This window comes from Euprymna scolopes, chromosome 18 (genome assembly GCF_053919585.1).
Source record: "Euprymna scolopes isolate OS-2025 chromosome 18, ASM5391958v1, whole genome shotgun sequence".
Taxonomy (NCBI): Eukaryota; Metazoa; Mollusca; class Cephalopoda; order Sepiida; family Sepiolidae; genus Euprymna; species Euprymna scolopes.
In genome coordinates, this window is record NC_136499.1 from 94,714,919 (window position 1) to 94,727,479 (window position 12,561).

At 31.0% G+C, this 12,561-nt stretch overlaps 1 protein-coding gene across 2 annotated transcripts in view; it reads left to right on the forward strand.

Annotated features, from left to right (window-relative positions):
* The first annotated feature begins 1,286 nt into the window (after positions 1-1,286).
* LOC145297688 (metabotropic glycine receptor-like) overlaps positions 1,287-12,561 on the forward strand; it is a 1,009,734-nt gene continuing 998,459 nt past the window's right edge. The window contains exon 1 of one of the 2 annotated variants that reach the window (XR_013870309.1): positions 1,287-2,124. The gene's annotated coding sequence lies outside the window, so the exon portion shown is untranslated. The remainder of the gene's footprint in view (positions 2,125-12,561) is intronic. The other variant, XM_080143885.1, reaches the window with a different exon arrangement.

Here is a 12,561-nt window from a genome sequence, read left to right on the forward strand (position 1 = left end):
TTTAAGAGCGTACTTATATTTATATAGACGAATATTGGCTGAAGAGAGCTCGATAAGGATACCTTAAACGGGCCTTATTATCGGGCTTGAAACCGACGGTACCAATGACCTGTCTCAACTAACAACTTTCTGTACACAAAATATATATATATATATATATATATATATATATATATATATATATATATATGTTAGGTGACGCATATTAATTAATTAATTAATTAAGAATGTAACTTTCTGTTGTAGTTATTGAATCATATTTATTATTCATTCGTTCAAAGCTAACTTTTAGGGCGACGAACAAAATTGAAATTAAAAAAAAAGAACTTATGTAAAGTTTATTTGACGATATAAAATAATAGAACCAGCAGAAGAAAACAATATTTTGGTTGATAAACTTAGCTTCTAAGCACCGCATTTCTCACATCGCAGAAAAAATATTTGAATGTATTAAAAATACAAACTTTCCATCCATCAAATTTATTTCAACGTTAAACTATAACAAAAAATATCCGAAGAAAACACTGATATTGTTTAAACAAATAAAACAGACGTGTACGCGTAAACATGTAGTATTAAAAAACACGCACAGAGATACATATATACATATATAAATATAAATCTCTGAATCTATGTATAAATAGACATTAATATATATGTATGTATATATGTATGTATAAAAAAGTGTTTGATATTATATTCCTTTTTAATAAAACATCTATATAACAATTGCCATACTATATCTGTACATAGACGTACAAACACACATTACTTATATATATATATATATATATATATATATATATATATATATATATATATATATATATATATATATATATATATATATATACGAGGGTGTGTATGCGTGTGTTTGCGTGTACCATTTTAAACGATGAATAAATCAGAACATTATAAAAATAAGAGCAGGTTTGGGGCAAGCAAAGGTCTCACCATACTCTATGATAGAGCTATATATGATATTAAAGATATAACAACACTTTAATCCAAACACATTTTGCTTTCAATATATATATATATATATATATATATATATATATATATATATATATATATATATATATATTCATCAGTCACAAGTAGACATGGTAATTTACATATAGCACTTTGGCCGTATTATAGCTGTTCCGTGTGATTTAATGTGACAATTCATACATACACACACACACACAAACACACACACATACACACACACATATATATATATATATATATATATAGAGAGAGAGAGAGAGAGAGAGAGAGAGGGAGAGAGAGAGAGAGAGAGTGAGAAAGACCACTCGTATATATATACTTTTATATTTATGTGTGCGTTTATTATCATGTCTGCATATTTCCGTATATAATATGCAAAGTCTTAAGTAAATAATTGAAAAAATTCCTACATATCGTCCACACTTCTGGTCAAATTCGCGTTAGTTTGTCTATATAGTTGAAAGTTTCGTTTTTAAGAGGAAAATTATGGCAAAGAAATTAACATGAAATAGAAAAGTGAAAGTGAAAGTAGGAATTGAGCGAACGCTGGTCTATTTCATTTCAGTTGCATCCAAGAAAGAGAAATCAAAATAAAGAGGAAGAGAAAAAAAGTGAAAGGAATTACAGATGTTCATTACTAAAGTATTACCGAACCGATCAGATGAGCAGCGACGGAATCGTAATCAAACTTCGATCAGTGGATGATATTACTTCATAACTTCGTGTCGTCATCATATCTATTTTCTTAATTTATTGTTGGCGCGTTTTCTCTCTTTCTCTCTCTCTCTTTCTTTCTCTCTCTCTCTCTCTCTTCCTCACTGCCAGCTTAAAAGAAAATCCGTTTGTAATTTGTACGCAAACACGACTATAAATGGCATTTATATATTATATACATATTATATAGGATATGTATATATATATGTATATATACCTATATAAAAAGAGACTTTTATTACATTTTATTTGATTGATTGATTTGTTTGTTTGTTGTCGTTGAGAGACTGGAATCACATTGGCATCTTCTTTTCGCTTCGGCAGACCGCGTAGAAGGAACTGAGAAAATACCTTTGGAGATACTTTTTTAAGTGGAATCGAATTCTTCCGGACAGCGCAACCATTAAAAGAAAGGTAAATTTAAGATTCTAATTTCTATTTATCTTTATAAACATACGTGGCATAATCTTCTTCATTTGTGAATCAAGTTCCTATCTTTTTCTCTCAATATATGTATTTGTATTTCTGTAGTTGTCATTGGTATTTCTTAAAGATGTATAGTATTGTATGTATGTATATATATATATATATATATATATATATATATATATATATATATATTATATATACTCTATTTATTTGTGTGTGTGTGTGTGTGTGTGTGTGTGTGTGTGTGTGTGTGTGTGTGTGTGTGTGTGTGTGTGTGTGTACACGCAAACACAAATATATAATCTACGGGTTTTTTAAAAATCTTTTTATAGTTTTTCTTTTTTCCTGGCGGTCACGCAAGTTCTATATCATTTATTGACACGTCCAAAACATTCTCCAGATCCAAAAGATTTGAATAATGCATGGGAGCCCTATTCAATACTGATCTTAACTATTGAATTTATATAATACATATGTGTGTGTATGTATGTTTTTTCCATATAAGCGGGTTTGTGCATGTGAATATATATGCATATGTATACGTGTATATACGCTACTATATATTTTCCATGAATACAAACATGTATACATAATGTATATTTGAATGTGATTCTAAACTTCATTTCGCAGTAATAACTTTGAATTTATTTATATATGTGTGCATTTGTATGTGTGTGGGTGTATGCGTATGTTGCTAAATGTACACGTACACACACACACACACACACACACATATATATATATATATATTCTACACATACATATACATGTATATATGTATACTTATATGTATGTATGTATGTATATATATATATATATATATATATATATACATATACTGTAAGCATATGCATACAGATATATGAAATATACATGTGAATATCATGTTTTATATTTCTATATATATATATATATATATATATATATATATATATATATATATACTTCATATATTTAGACGCAAATACACACATGCGTATTAAAACAAAATCCAAATATTTTTTTCTATTATTACATCATAGCGGATAAGAAAATACTTCTTGGGATTTTGTCTTACAAGCGCATAATGATACCGATCACAGATCCTGATCCAAAATTAATTTTAATCGATCGTTTAACACTCATCCAGCCCCACGGGGGGGGGGAGCACGGTACTAAACTTGCCTGACACAAAACAAAATTTTCATGAAGTGGTAAAGTGAATGGAAAGGTCGAGTGGGGATAGCACTAACCAGACCTCCACTGAGAAAATGCGGAGAGTACTGGGACCTTAGAGTAACATTTTACCGTCCGAATACAAAGTGAGGCGAGTGCACACTGCAGGCGAGAAATCAATGGTAAACTGATATTGTGATAAGGCAAAGTCATTTGCAATTGTTATCGTAAGAAGGAGGTGGGGAGTACTGAAAATCAGGGTAGACTTTTTGTCTTTCAGAATGCATGTAGCGTCACCGGTTATTATCAGTGAACATTAAATGATGATGCATCGTGTGAGAACCCCTAGTGAGTTGATTATAATAATGATCATTATAAGTTTATTCGTGAGATAATTGCAAATGTTTATATGTAAGCATTCACATCACGGCATCTGAAACGTCTATAATCAAAACTATATTGATATAGAAGTTAATGCACTTGTTGTTAATATTATTATCATTATTATTATTATTATTATTATTATTATTATTATTAGTAGTAGTAGTAGTAGTAGTAGTAATAGTAGAAGTGTTATTATTATCATTAGTAGTATAAATATCATTATTACAATTATTATTAATTTCATTAGTACTAATATTATTGTTATTATTATCATTAGTAGTAGTAGTAGTATTAGTAGTATTGTTATTATTAGTGGTATTAGTAGTAGTGTTATTAAAATTAATATCATTAGTAGTATAAGTATAATTTTTTTATTAGTATTATTATTGTTATTTTTATTAATATTATCATTAGTAGTATAGTATTATTATAGTTAATATGTTTATTTATTACTGTTATTATTGTTGTTGTTATTATTGTTGTTGTTTTTTGTTACTGTTTTTTTTATTATTATTACATTATTATTACTTGTATATATCAGTATGTGAGTTCGTGTGTAATCTGTTTTGCTCGTTGTAAATTTATCAATGAAACATTAAAACGATATTCTTATTCCAAATATAGTACATTTATTAGATTTTGATATTTTGTAAATCGGGTGGTTTTTTTGTTTCTTTTTTGTTCAGGATATTTTTAGTCATTTTCAAATCGCACGCTTGGTTTAAAATAAAATTTGAAAAAAAAAACGGCTTATCAATCATAGCTTAAAAAAAAACACACATTAAAAAGTGAAAATAAAAAGGTGAAAAGTTTCGTAGTAATAACTCCCTGCATTCGTTTTTTTTTCTTTTTTCCTGAACGTGCAGATCTTAAAAATAATGTAAAAAAAAAAAAAAAAAAAAGCGAGAAAACTGAATTATTTTTTTCTACGAATGCATATCTTAAAAATAGTGAAAAGAAGAAAAAATATCCCGAGTGAAACAAACGAGATACGTACGCACCCGCACGTGAACATAAATTGTCTTCTCAGGATACGTCATTGTGTGTATGTGTGTCTGTGTGCATGTGGACGTGTAACTACACGAAAGTGTGCGCGTGTGCGATGTTGGGATCAGACAGAAAAGTGCGTCGAACATGTGTGCATACGTGTCGAAGTGATTCGCCTCACGTGTATAATTCTGCTTGTACTTGTCTAGATATTCAGCGTGAACGGATATGACTAGTGCGGCTGTGTCAAGTCCATTTTTGAACGCGTGCATATAACGTTTTTGTATATAAAGTGCAGCGCCTATTAACAGTGAAAACGTGTGCACTATATGTGTGTGTGCGCACGCGCGTGCGTGTGTGTGCGTGCGTGCGTGTGTGTGTGTGTGTGTGTGTGTGTGTGTGTGTGTGTGTGTGTGTGTGTGTGTGTGTGTGTAGGAAGCATGGTCTCAAGTTTATGTATGGTACGTTTTCAAATTTTCGAGTAGTCCATTTAGTATTTCAATGAACTTGGTGTGTACAACTCTGCGTCCTTTTGTTCCTCCCTCCCCTATTTTGCTCTCACTCTCTAAAACACTCTTTCTCCATATCTTGCTATATATATATATCGAGATAGATAGATAGATAGATAGATAGATAACAAAGAGAAGAATTATATATATATATATATATATATATATATATATATATATATATATATATATATATATATATATATAAGTGATCTGGTCTGTCTGTCTGAGGAAAAAATTATACAAAACTTTTTTTCCTTGAACTTTTGATCTACAGATTTGAAACTGAATATATCTGAAATTTACACCTGTAGAACATATTGGTCTTTAGCCGGTAAAAATGGGTGCTAAGGGGTCAGAATTAAAAAGACCTTGCAACCTTGGAAGGTGCAAGTCGACTTATATTGCTCTTCTACATATGCGCAAATATACGTTAAATATTAAAGTCCACCTGACGATAGCTAAAGCGATGAAACGCTATATATTTTGATATCGATTCTAGCTCATTGCATCCGAGTCATATGGTTTTTATTTACATTTTTGAAATCACTACTTTATACTGGGTACAATATAATAGTTAATAGCGTATTGATATTATAATAATATATACGAATCTGCATGAATTAAAATATGACATTTAAGCGTATTTTACGCCTGTGCATCGCCAGATCTGCTAGTATATACATATATATATATATATATATATATATATATATATATATATATATGACCTTGTTGGTCTGTGTGAGGAACGGTCTCTACCTAACTACTCACTCAAGTTTAGGTTTACTGACTTGAAAATTAATATATAGAGTATCCGGCCCATGGAACAAATTCGATTTGCTCTTTATTTGGATCAAAATTGCAAAATTAAATATTAAATTTGAATTTTTCACTTGTAAGTCGATTTAAAGTGTTTTATACATGCGCAAATATACATTTTTACCTTTAACAGCGTCATGTTTTTAACTTTTAACTATACGTATATACTTAAGTTAAGCGGTAACGAGTGTGGCTGGAGAGCTAAAAGTTCTGGTTTTTGTAAGCCTTTGGAGTATACTGTTATAAACACGGTAGGAATACTACATCAAAACTCGTAATAATAAAAAAGGAGAAGATATCTGGGAAGATTATCACGTGACGATAAAACCCACACTAACTCCGCCCCCTCACACAAAAAAGGTTTTAATCATCTCTTTGGGTATGCTGTAATAAGCACAGTACGGATACTACATTAAAACTAGTAATAAGAAAAACAGGGATAGATGATAATGCCTGGGAGGATTGTCTTGTTCCAACAAACTGTCCTATACCTCCGCTCGCCTCCCTCAAAATAATAAATAAATACGAAATCTGCATGACTTAAAATACTATATATATATATATATATATATATATATATATATATATATATATATATATATATATATATATAGTAAGTTATAAAATGTATATGGCGATTAAGCTACACTGAATATTCCGCGCTTCATCAACTTTAGCTTTAGCAAACAACCACAGAATTCGCGCATAATCCTGAAGAATCCTAAAGTGGAGAAAACGCGGAATATTCAGTGTAGCTTAATCGCCATATACATTTTATAACTTACTTACTAGCTCTACCTACGTATTGAGCACTTTTGAAGTAAATATTTAAAGCTTACGCATAAATCTTTACTTTCGTATATTAATTTTATGTGAGTAAATTAAGTAGTTATATATATATATATATATAATATATATATATATATATATATATATATATATATATATATATATATATATATATATATATGATATCCATATGAATGTGAAAAGTTCTTAAACCCAGTAAAAACATTTTGTGAAATGTAAAATTACGGGAAAATAGGATTAGAAACGAATATGCCGATAATGTTAGCGTTAATTTTCAGTTTAATATTTTCTAGTTATCGCGCAACAAATTGTTTTAGAAGGCAAAATAGTTTGCTTTGATAATGTGGATAAACCCTTCTCTCTCAGTTTCAATAAAACTCTTTATTGATATTCTCTTTCCTTCAGGAGTTGTTTATTCACGACTACGGGAATACCAATATCTCCACAAATAAAGCAAAGTTGAAATCAGCACATTTGATATGATTTTTCAATGTATATCGACACTTCTAGAATCTTTTAACTACACGTTATTCCAAAATAAAAGTACATAAAAATAACATTAAACGCAAATGTGCCGAGATATTTAGCGTCTCTTTTGCCAGCTAAGCGAAAAGCACGCTTCTGGATCATGTGAATTATACGGACTACTCCTCGCATCTTTAGTTATATCCGCACAACGTTTCGGCTGATGTAACTTCTGACCTGCTTCCAGTGTATCATTTCGAAATCTGGAGTCTTTTTGCAAGAGATCATGAAGTAAGGGATAAGATACTTGGCTAAATTCATTTGATGTTTGGAGCATTAATCTTTTAAGCAATATATATAAAGAGAGGGAGAAAAAGAGAGAGAAATACAGATTGAGAGGAAAAACAGAGAGAAAGAGGGAAAGCAGGGAACAAAAGACGCAGATTTTTTTTACACCAATTTCATGAAATACTAAATGGCTTATTCGAAAATTTAAAAGCGTACCATAAAAACGCTTGCGACCGTGCTTCCTAAATTAATACACACATACACATATCTATAATATAAAGCTGAAGGTCTGTGTGTGTCTCTGGTCACGAATAGGCTCCTATATTGTTGACTATTATAGAAAACTGATCATATATAATGATAGAAGATGTATCGAGACACAGGAATGGGTATGTTTGATCTGGCATAATGATGGTTCATTAAAATTGTGGGGTCTGCGTACGCGCCTGGTCCACAAAATATAGAAATAAAAATTAAAAAATTAAAAAAAAAAGTTTACAAGTGTTTTTGATATAGATATACACAAGAATACTTTGATAAGTACGTTTTAACTTAAATAGGGATGGTATAATAAAATTGTGGGATCTGCGTTCGCGCCTGGCCTCCATAGAATGGGAATAGGCACAAACTTTAATAGAGACTTTTCATATATGTCTGTGTAATTATACTTTGATAATTATGTTTCAGTTTGAAGAAATATGGTATAATAAAATTATGGGGTGTTCGTTCGTACCTGACCTCCATAGAATGGAAATATGTCACAAAGTTTAGCAAGGTTTTTTTAATATAGATCCACAGAATATTGTGATAAGTGTTTCAGTGTGAACAGGTATGGTATAATAAATTATGGGGTTTATCTATTTTATTTTTACTTTCATCATATTTTGCTTTGGTTTTGATACCTCCAAATTCGAATCTATATCTTTACAACCCTTCCTTTTCATAACCTATCATACTTTCATAAATCAGAGTCCATTTTCTGTAGGCTGTTTTTGAACCCAGTCAACGACGGGTACTTTTGCTAATATATATATATATATATATATATATATATATATATATATATATATATATATACATACATATATACATTTAGGCGCCTTGACTGTCGTACAAACGGTCAGGTTTCAATCCTGGCTTGAGGTAGTTGCCTGTTTAGCCGCACTGATGAGCTGTGAAACAGCGAAACAGTAATGTATGTGGATTGTATATATATATATATATATATATATATATATATATATATATATATATGATTAAAATTAAAGTTAAGATACAAGCGATGGTTGACGTTATGTTATTTGAGAAGGAAAACCGAAAATTAATAAAACAGTAATCAACCTTTCGTTGCTTTTTCAGGGGACATCATCAGGATTTCGTAGGAAAAATGTAGAAGAAAAACGATTAAAGACAACATGCGAGTGAAAAAGAAAAAAAATCCTAAAGTCCTTCCCCATTCTAGACCGAAACTATAAATTTGCGCACATATTTATTTAAACTGTCAAAGTTGTATCCCCTTTAAGCTATAAAAGTTATTTTCAATTTTATTTTCATAGACGAAAATGGATGTCATATATGTTTCCATAAATCCAATGTGGTTCAGTTTCAGGAAAATTGTAAGAAGTTCGGATATTTGCTGTATCCTAAGTAGTATGTAACTAAGCCCTTCGTCCGCTAAATATGTTTCAACCTAGCAAAGCTGGGTATATACAGCTACTGATAATATGAATGGTTTCACTCTCAGTATAAAAAAGATGAATAAATAATCGCATACATATAAATCAAAGTTGGTTTTCTTTTCAGTCAAATAATTGTACGTTTCTGACATCCATTATTATTATTATTATTGCACTTATTTTTGCGCTTATTTATTTGAATCTATGAAAGGTTTTAGATTTATACAATCGGATCTCTATCTCAGAAACGCTATTAGTAGGTTGTAAAGAGAAAATATCATGTTGAGATAGGTCAAGTATATTTCCGGTTGCCTGTGACTGTGAAAAAGCGTTCCTTTCCGTTCGGATTTATGCGACTTTTTGGAGTTCGAATCTTACACTAGACAATTGTTTATTTTTTATCATAGATTTCTATGATGCTAATCACTATCATAAGAAATGATTAATACGTTTTATTATTTATAGCAACTGAAATTTCAAAAAAAAGTGTTTCAGTTTTAAAGTAATGTCAGAAAAGATACGGACAGTTTTCACAATAGCCAACAAATCATAAGGAGTGAAACGAGAAATATATAACAAATACATATCACTAAAAAAATAGAAAACTAAACAAAATACTTATAAAACCCCGCAATACATGTAAATAATAATGCGAACCACAGACAACAGGCATATATCACCTCTCGCTTTGCTCTCTCTCTCTCTCTCTCTCTATATATATATATATATATATATATATATATATATATATATAGTAAGTTATAAAATGTATATGGCGATTAAGCTACACTTAAGTGTAGCTTAATCGCCATATACATTTTATAACTTACAAACTAGCTCTACCTACGTATTGAGCACTTTTGAAGTAAATACTTAAAGTTTACGCATAAATCTATACTTTCGTATATTAATTTTATGTGAGTAAATTAAGTAGTTATATATATATATATATATATATATATATATATATATATATATATATATTTGTAGTCATCGACATACAGTCCTACAGTCCTGTTTCGTTGTATCACAACTCATCAGTGCCTCTCCCAAGCCGAGGATTGAACTTAGAACCATCGCGTTGATAGCCATCAATTCTGTCGATCAACCCACGAGAAGAGTGCCCGCAAATAACATCGCCGAATGTCTATTTTAAACAAACATCCGTCCACCACTTTTATAGTGCTCAAACCGCTTATTTATAAACAAACAGCGAGCCTCGCATTTTTCAGCCAATTAAGTAGCGGACAGTGCTCTTCTTACTTCTTATTACGGACAGTGCTCTTCTTAAAGGCGGGGGGAGGGGCTTAAAATATATTTGTAGTCATCGACATACCGTTCTGTTTCGTTCTCTTCCAAGCCGAGGATTGAACCTAGAACCATCACGTTGATAGTCAGCAGTTCTACCGATCGATGATGTTAAAATCATTTATATAAATAATTTATATAAAGGTTTATTTCAACTATATTCTCGCCGCGATTAACGTTGGCCGAGCGGTTTGTTCCTTGTTAATGGAGTCAGAGAGGGCTCTGTGGCCGGGTTTGAATCTCCCGACAAGTGGTAATCGTGACTCCCTGCACTGATGATTCTTTATTATAAATGATTCAATATATGTTTATATAAACTTTACAACAACATTACACAATTAGGTTGATTTATCCTCAAACTTTACTGCAGCTTCTATGAATCTGTTATCATGAAATTTTTAAAGGTGTGCAATTGAACACATCATTTAAATTCTGATTTGAATTGTAACTTAAACGTATCATACTGTTTGTTACGAACAGCAAAATCACTTCTGAAATATACATATCCAAAAAAAACCTGCAGCAACATGATGAAATAGAGGAATAGATGTATACATATACAGGGCGATCCAAAAGTAGGTCGAAAACATTGTCTTATTACATCTTGTTATACATATATGCGATCTCTAAATAAATGTTTAGATCTCGGATACGTACAACTATATGAAATAAGACAATGCTGTTCATCTATTTTTTGCTCATTCTGTGTATATTTGTATGTGTGTGTAAGTGTGTGTGAGTGAGTGCGTGTGGGCGCCTATTCGTATTTACGTTCATTTCAAGTTAGCTTTCCTGTTTGCATATGTGTGTACATGTGCGTGCGTTTCTTTTTATTATTATGGCTGAGTTGGATATCAGAAACAAGGATCCCTACTCAGGTGTAACACTTGATTTCCTAATGAGAAATGTACATTTCTAAGTATCCGTTTACATTTCACCATAATTCACAAATGAGTTAATACAGTAGTGTATGATAATCAAAATCGTTTCCAAATCGACCACTTGATTATTTTGTAGTTTGTTTTTTCTTGTGATCTTTCCTTAGTTTTTTTTTTCGGATTTCTAGAACAAGTAATTAGCTGGTATGCTAGATTATCCAGCTTATTGTTTGTTTTATTGAGTTAGCATAACAAACGATTAGTTACACAAATCCATTTATGGACCTATGCTGACAAATTATACCCGCCCTTCAAATACTACATTATTTTGAATATTTGGTCACGGTTTCCTTGTAATGCGAAGTATTATCATGTCGGAAACCCTAACCCTAACCCTAACCCTAACTCTAACCATAACACTAACTCTAACCACTGGTCAGAGAGACCGAAGACACTCAAGGATTGTGTCGAGTATGCATTCGAATTCTTTTCTGCGCGTACATTTATGTACGGTTTAATTTAAACTTATTCCCACAGAAGAAATGTTGCGAGCCCGTCTTTGCTTCATCGTCATTTTCATGGCAATTGATTGCTTGAGCTCCAATCTGTGGTGGTCCTTTGCTAAACTTTCACAAAAAACAATCATCTAGCCAGAATCACTATTAATAATCCCCCTTCCTATTAATAATAATTTCTCTATTAATGCTTAAACCTAATCGTTGATTCCATGGACGGAGCTTTTTTCTTAAAACTGCCCGCCCGTGGAACTATTCCATTAGTCTGCTTTCCAGCGGACTACAATATTGTCGTCTTCAAGTCCAACGCAAACAAGTTCTGGTTAAATCGTCCTCTTAAATAATATAGTTCTACTAAATTTCCACTACTAAGAATTATTAAGTTATTGTCCCAATGGCTACCGTACACACATTATCCCATATCTTTGAGTGGCATCCGGGCCTTCATGAGCGATGACCACTTCGTAAAAAAAATATATATACTAATTCTGTTAATGTAACGAGCGTGTCTAGAATGTCTTTTACTATTATTAGAGAAGATACATGTTCATGATAAATCCAATTTACACAAAAAGGACTCGAAAAAAATTTTATGATGAGATGGTTATTGGGAATTAAAATGAAT